Consider the following 8,471-nt stretch of genomic DNA (forward strand, 5'->3'; position numbering starts at 1 on the left):
TATACCACCCAAGGACCAGCGGATCCATCCTGGTAAACCTTGACTCGGGGGGGCTGTGAGACATTGGGGGAAAGTGGGGGAAGTGGATCGACCATAACATTATCTGTCTCCGAATCAGATATACGTTCCTCTTCCCCATAAGATTCGTATTCGGAGGGTGATCCTTCTCTTTGTTCCATTTTTTTGCGGGAGCAACACACTCGACCGCATTGTTTAACTTAAATCAAAATAAAAAATCAAAAGCAATAAAAGGAAAAAAATCGATAAGAAAAGTAAAAAACGAAACACTTCACCAGTTGGTTCCTGGCGAGCTGGTAGGTGAATTGATCCTTCGTTTGTTTTATCCGTCACCCGCGTGACCTTCACACAGTAGAGAGCTGATATAACTCGTCTAAACAAAGCCGTCTTTCAGGCAAGAAAACTGTTTAGTGACGCACTTCACTGCACTACCTTCACCGATATCGCAGGTAATAATTATCACTCGCGGGACTGTTTATTAGTAATGCTTTACTACAGCCTTTGCCACAGCAAGCACCTTCGTACTACCGAAAAAAACTAAACCACACCGGAGAGAACAAAAAGCACTTGTTTCTCGGTACAAAGTTCGGTTACGAATGAAAGAACTCTGTTAAAAGGCGGGGGGACCGGGGCTGGTTGGCCGAGTTATGCTTTCGGAATATCTGCAATATTTTTGAAAAATGTCAATAAAATACAACCCTTGAGCAAATATGTGAATTTTTTCATTCATAAATCCAAAACAGTGAAAAAGTTATTAAACTGAAATTTGCTCACAGCTATATCACGTCAATGCGATAATTTTTAGTTGATTTTCCGGATGTTGTTTTAAAACAACATTGTGCATTTAAGGGTTAACAATCAAAGGCGAAAAGAAAAATCGGTCAACCAACCCCTGAGCTGGGGTAGGTTGGCCGAGTTGGGTTAAATTAGTTGAAACACATCAAATGCATCGGTGGAAAGCATTTATTAGTTAGAAAATTTCATTTTGCAATTCATTTTGAGGTACACAAAAAATCCACTTTTTCCTTTTTAGTAATTTGGACTACTTTAGACATAGTTTCTTTTACACATCCCGTGATTTTTTTCTTCTTCCAGTGCACGATTATGTTTTATTGCATTTTTCTCCTCCTCCGATGCTGATTTTATTGGGGAAATCTTGCCAGGAAATCCTCAGGGTCGTCAAACAGTGAGAAAACATAGTCTTCTCTAAAGGGATTAGAATGGCAAGGAGACGCCATGTTCCGTTTGGAGCTTCAATTCAGCTGTAGAAGCTTATTGCTGAGTTCGGATTCAGGACGGAGCATGTCGTTTCTTTGTTTTTTTTTAATGTTTTTAGTTCTAACAAGTTTCCTACCTCACGCCTCCACGCGAGTCTAAGTCTATTGATCACATTTGGTCCTTAGACCGGCGACGACTGGGTACTATCAGCCTTCTGCCGATAGTAGCAAAATGAGAGGGTGCGAACAGATCTAATCAAAGAAACACTACCGAAAAATGAATATCTGATCGGAAATCAGCCGCAACAAGATTTTAATCTGACTAGTATCGATGATCGCGGGTCAATACGTCCTGAAAATTCGCGACTGTTTTTATGAATCTAATTTCAAGTTCCGTTAACAATTCTCTGTATTTCTCTCCAATGATCGTTATTATCGCTCGTATACGTGTATTTTACAAATCATCCGATACGTAAAATATTAAATACATACCTTGATTTATAACATCTCACGCTATAATAACTCTTTGTCTGTATAACGTGTTATCACTCGGTAGTTTTCAACCAAATAAATGTATCGTAGAGAAGAAGTAGCGAATTCTGTCTTTAATACTGTTACAATGATAGTGATCCGGCCCATTATGCAGATAAGATTAACTTTTCTAGGCAATACTCCAGGGGCGGATCTAGAAAAATATTTCGGGAGGGGTCCGAAATTTCGATTTTAAAATGAACATTGTACATTTCGTAATACGTTATAAGCTCATGTAATGAATATCAGGTTTGTTGGTCAAATTTGGTTGGGAACGGTTTTGGGTGTGAAACTAACATAAAATTTAAACTAATTTAAAATTTCTCATCTATGTGTGGAGTTCAAATTGCTTTTGTTTAGGAAACATAGGATACTCTAGGTAGCCGGCTGCCCAGAGTTTAAAAGGAACCAAAAACTAGACAAGAACTTTTCTTTTTTGAGTGATCCTGTACTCGAAGACTAACTAAACAACTACATAATAAAATATTCTTTACAGGTCGCATCGCTTGCTTGGAGCGAATCCTAGACCTTACACCCTTCCAAACCACCAACTCTACGACACCTATGGAAGAGTCTGATGAATCGTCGTCCTTTCGTTAAGTAGGTGGAGCATCTACACTTCCCGTCTCACTTATTCTTTATCCTTCCCCGTGAACGATGGAGATGGGGGCGGCCAGCAATGATGGCTATCGCCAAAATCATCGTCACAACACAACGCAATGTATAAATCTTGCCAGGAAATCCTCAGGAAGAAAAAAAATATGGATTGAAAGGGCAATATTGGAATCATCTGTTTTTATAAACAATATCCAGTTTTTAATGGTGCTTATCTTTTCTTTGTTTTTGTCAATAATTTTAATTTATTGTTATTACTTATGTATTATGATATGCATATTTTTACTTACTAAAATATTTTATATTTTTACTTATTATAATACTTATCAATATTAGCATTTTTGTAGGAGACGAACCACTGCGACCAGTATTTAGATCTATTGTGGTAAATATTAACATAAAATCCCATTTCAATCAGAAAAATGTTAGAATTCCACGAATATCAAAATGCGTATTGCTCTACGCTAAATTTACAACTCGGCCAACCAGCAAAAAATTCGACCAACCTTCCCCAATCCATATTTTCGAGAACAATCACGATTTACATAAGCAAAAGTAAGGTTACATTGAAAACCGTTATACCATTTGGTTGGGTTTTGAATACTCTTTCCAGCGGTACCACGTTTTTGGTAATCGGATGTAAACTGATTCTCGTTACACCCATTACTTTACAAAAACAAAAATTTACTCGCCAGCGCCGGAAAAAGAATAAACGTGCTCCTGTACAAACGACAACACAAAAATACCTGAAATTACGTTCACCGTCGGGTCAAGCCTCGACGGCTCCACTGGCGCCCTTATATTCAATCAAAACCTCACCGCCTCATTGATGGTACATTGTCGACCTAATACTCCACCAAAATCATTCCGCCTACCTGCCCCTTCGGCCAACCAGCCCCGGTCACCCCTACAGCTTTGTTTTTGTGAATTTGAAGTATGGAATACGTCGTCTTTTTTCCAAGATTCAAATTTGCAAAAAAAATTCAGCGCACGTTTCACGTCTTTGGTCTCTGCATTCAAATCCTAATCAAATTTCATTAGATGGTCGTAGATATTTAAATTTGAAACCTAATCATTTCGAAACCAATGTTCTAAGCAACATAACAGTGTTATAATTTTAAAATAAGAAGGCCGCCTAGGGCAACTAGGCGAATAAAAAAACCTTTTTTCTTCTAGTTACTTGAACATAAGCGAATACAGATGGTTACTTATATTTTCGACTCCATCAGAACGCAAATTACCTAAACTGTAAGGAGTATTTCCCTAGTGCTTTGGTTGTTTAATTATTGACTTGTAATTTATAGTAGGGGAGTCCAGGGTCTGCTGGCGATGGTTTCACTTATCATGTTTTATCTTTTTGATTTAAGAAGATCGTGTAAAAGAAAATGCGTTGCATAAAATAACTGCATCACATAATTTTAAATATGTGACGCGGAAATCTCGCCAACTTACGACTATACACTAGAGTGGGACATGGTTATATGAAAAAAATAAAATTTGGCTCCGAGTAGCTTTTTGGGTCCCATTTAGCTCCCAGAACAACTCTGCAAATTTTTAGCTCGATCGGTGAAACTATATTTTTGCGCCCACGGTTTAAAGTTTACATGGGATTTCGTATGGGAAAATTGTCTGTTGCAAATTAATTCTTCCAAGAGTCGCCCGTTATCTCCTAAAAATAAACAGATGTCTGATTTTTATAGAAAATTTATCAAGCAAATATAGTCTAGAAGACTGCAAAACGATCTGATGCTTGTGGAAAAAGTTATTAAGCAAAAACCGATTGATGCCCTGAAGATTGATGAAAATTTCAGTTTTCATAGCATCACTGCTTCTGACGGTCTAATTATATACAAATTTTTTAACTTTCTCTTATTATGTAAAAAGAAGCCTCAATTTATCCCTCAAAACCTTTCGAAGTGACGAAATAGTATAGATAAACGATTTAGATACGTTAAGAGAGGATTAAAACAAAATTGCGTATAATTGGAGAACCAACAGCAGTGGTGCTAGAAAAAATGAATATTTTATCAATCGTCAGAGCATCAATCGGTTTCTGCTTAATAACTTTTTTGTCAAGCATCAGATCGTTTCGTGGTTTTCGAGACTTTGTTTCTTTGTAAAATTTCCTATACAAACGACATAACGATTTATTTTTAGGAAGTAATGGGCGGCTCCTGGAGGAATCATTTTGTAAAAGTTGACTTTCCCATACAAAATCCCATGTAAACTATAAACAGCGGGCGCAAAAATATAGTTTCACCGATCGAGCTGAGAATTTGTACAGTTGTTCTAGGACCCAAATGGTACCTAAAAAGTTGCTCGGAGCTGGAATCTATTTTTTGTCCCACCCTACTATACACACAATGATGCCATTTGGCCCCTTTTGATGATAAAGTATGGATCGCGTGAGATGTTTTTTCAATAAAACTGCAAATCAATCGATACTTGTAATCATTTTTCAGCCTCAATGTTCCGGCATTTTAAATTTAGCGCACACTTCGTATTCAAAAGCGAATTTTCGAAATTCTTCAGGTGAAATTCCGAAACAAATAAACAAACAAAAACAAATTTTGTTTGTGGTTACGTATCTTCCGTATACGGCCACGGAAAGTTCTTTTCGCGTGCTATCGAAAAATCTAGTCATTCGTGGAATTGCTTTAAATACGTCCTAAATAAAAAAAATGCTGACATTTAAAAATTTCACCTAGGGTAATGAGCCTATTTTCGCCCTAACCATATGAAGCCGTTGGTTCGAGCGGCGTTAGCCAGCTTTGTTCAACGCATTGATTGAAATGGCAAGGCGATTTTTGTTATCTTAGTGGATCATAAAAATTCTATAAACAAGAAAAGAAATCATTATTCGAGTTCTAAAATTTTGCAAAAGAAAAACCAGCCACGGTAATATTGAATTGAAAAAAGGAGCGAAATCGGTTAAGTCCCAAAAAGTCGATTTTTATAAAAAAAAATTTCGAGATAACATAAAATCTCCACGTTTCATGCATTTTTAAGGTGTCTGGCATCAAAAATACGAATTCGATTTCTGAAATTTCATGGGGTCCCCCCTTTGAAATTTTTTTTTGAGATCCGGCTTACATGGGAATTTCATATGTGACCGGATGGTTTAGTCTATATATCCGGAACCATATAAGCGATCCGTACAAAATTTTATAGACATCTGTGTGGATAGTATAGCTATCATTTGGGACTAATCAGCCCAACCATTTCCGGGAAACTGATATGAGTTCGTTTATTTTGAAAGATGGCCGTTTTTCCCTGGCACTTCCGGAACCGTCTATGATGTTCAATGTAGTCAACGAATGTTTGGTTGGCCGTCGGTGATCTAGAACTGCAAATTTAAGTTGTTTGAGAGACATTTTAGTTAAATTTTTACCTTTTTTGCTTTCATCGGAGTATCGGTTTGAATCACAATTTGCTATGTGATCGCACGCCACAACCTGTAACTCCGGAACCGGAAGTCGGTTCGGGATGAAATTAAATAGCCATTTACGGGGACGCAATACCTTTCATTTGAGGCCAAGTTTAGTCGAATCGGTCTAGCCATCTCCGAGAAACCGATGTCACTGTTATTCTGAATTTAGATACTTCCGCCGGGGCTTCCGGAACCGAGGATGGTGGCCAATGTGGCCAAATAGTCTTTGAATGGATGTTAGTGACCTAATACTACAAATCGAAGCAGTTGTGGTCATATTTTGGAAAAATTTTCACCTTTATACATTCATTGCAGAATTTATTAAAATCGACATTTTCTGCGTGTTCGTACTCATCACCCTGTAATTCCAGAAGCGTAAGTCGGATCCATTAGAAATTCAATAGCAGCCTATGGGAACGTTGCACCTTTCATTTGAGACTAAGTTTGTCGAAATTCGGTTCAGCCATCTCTGAGAAAAATGAGTGACATTTTTGGTCATATACACACGCACATACACACACATACATACACACATACATACACACACAGACATTTGCCGATCTCGACGAACTGAATCGAATGGTATATGTCACTCGGCCCTCCGGGCCTCCGTTAAAAAGTCGGTTTTCAGAGCAATTGCAATACCTTTCTATTGAGAAAGGCAAAAAGTAAAAAAATTAGGGCTTTGACTGTTTTTCACAAAAATTACTATAACTTTGCGAATTTTCAACCGCATTGAAAAAAATCAAATGATTCTAAAAGCTGAAAGAATGGTTTTGAAACGGTGTAAAACGGAATTTCTATATTTTTGAAAAAGTGCAATTATTTTGAAGAGAGAAAGTTTAAAAATCGTGTTTTGGAAAGTACCACGAAATGGGGTAGAAATTGAAAAGAAAAAATATTTCTGGCCAGTAATACATTGGTAACACGCAACGTTACTGTTACAGCAGTTATTGTGCGTATATTATACTTGCGTGCCATTGCTTTGATAAACTATAAAAAATAAACAATAAAACAATAAAAATCAGCAAAAATGAGAACGATTTTTTGTTCCCCTTGAAAATTAAATTAAATTAAATAAATGATTAAAAACGATTATATAATACTAATTGTTACTTACGTAGTAAAACAATCACACTCTTAGAAAAAATGAAAATTACGTTTGACGTAAACAACGTAGCGACGTATTTCTCCTGTCTGGTATTAGGATTTTACATGTTATGATATGTAAAATTAAATATTGTGACTCTTTTGATGTAAAACTCAAACTGAATGGCCTAGGAAAAGCCAAATAACTCACATTTTTACATGTAATTAAATGTAAATTTATATGAATTGCGATGCTCCTTTTATGTGCATCTGGCAAGACGTAAAGTTACAAGAATTTTTTTGCGGTGCAGTATTTAAACTGGTATTGTCACGAATCACATTGCCACTGACAGCACGAAACCTGACGAAACACTAACGGCAACGGTACACTGGGGTACAAATGTAACCCACGCCAACTTTGACACCTGCAAACGTTAGAACACGAAGGCTATAAGCAAACTGGCTATACCACTTTTTTCTACTCTTACTAGGAACTCTAACTTGAATTATGGTTATGGTCCCAGGTCGGTGAATGCCGAATTCTCGTCTTCATACAGCTCCAAAGAGGGCGTGGGGTACATTTGTACCCCAGTGCAACGTTCTAGGGCTAAACACAAAATAGTTTTTTTCTATGTTTTTCTTGTATTTTTAACTTTGAGTTTCAATGGCATTTGACAGATAGTTACGAATATTCAAACAATGTGTGTGATTGAAAAGTGTGAGCGTTGGAAAGAAATGCTAGTGCGGATGACAACATACAATCATGTTTTAGTAGTTTTATTTAGATTTTTATAAAGACCGCCTAGAGGCGGTGTTGGGAACTAGAAGGTTAAAAAGCATAATGCGAAGTACGAAACGATGTCTAGGAATGGTCGAATTAGACTTGGATGCTAACCTATATATAGTTTGGTTCCATAAATACGCACTGCTAATTAACTTCCGGCAGTCGCGCTAGTGCTCGGAGTGCACGCTATTCTGAAAATCTAGTGAAATCGTCTATGTGCACCAGCGGCTGCTCGTTCAGTGGGCTATAAGTGCGACTTCCGGAGGGTTAAATAACAAACGTACATGGCGGAAACCGATCAGAACACTAACATATAATTTCTGTGCTCCATCACCTACATTGAATCCAGAAAATATTTCGATTATAGAGATTTTAACAAACGCATCTTTTTTCGAAGTAGAAAAATCTCTTTTGAAAAAACTCTATCCCTGTGTGCGGAATCGGGAATCGAACCAATCGATTTACCAACTACTCTATACCAACCCCTAGAACTGTTAAAAATCCCAAAGTGACGACAACAGACTTACGGACTGTTGGGCCCCAATAAATAATACAATACTTGGAAATCCGAGTAATGATGGTAAAAATAAAAAAATTCGGGAGAAAAAAGTTATCGCATCTTACGCCAGTGATTGCTACGATCTCTTCCTGGTACCATGGCATTGCTTACAAATGCAATAATATTGTAAGAAATACTATCTTAACTAACCATACAATCCTAGTGTTCATGATTGAGACAGGCACAATTGCACCGCTCGATGTTGGTTTTAATGATAAAGATCAGAAA

Source organism: Topomyia yanbarensis, chromosome 3, assembly GCF_030247195.1.
Source record: "Topomyia yanbarensis strain Yona2022 chromosome 3, ASM3024719v1, whole genome shotgun sequence".
NCBI lineage: Eukaryota > Metazoa > Arthropoda > Insecta > Diptera > Culicidae > Topomyia > Topomyia yanbarensis.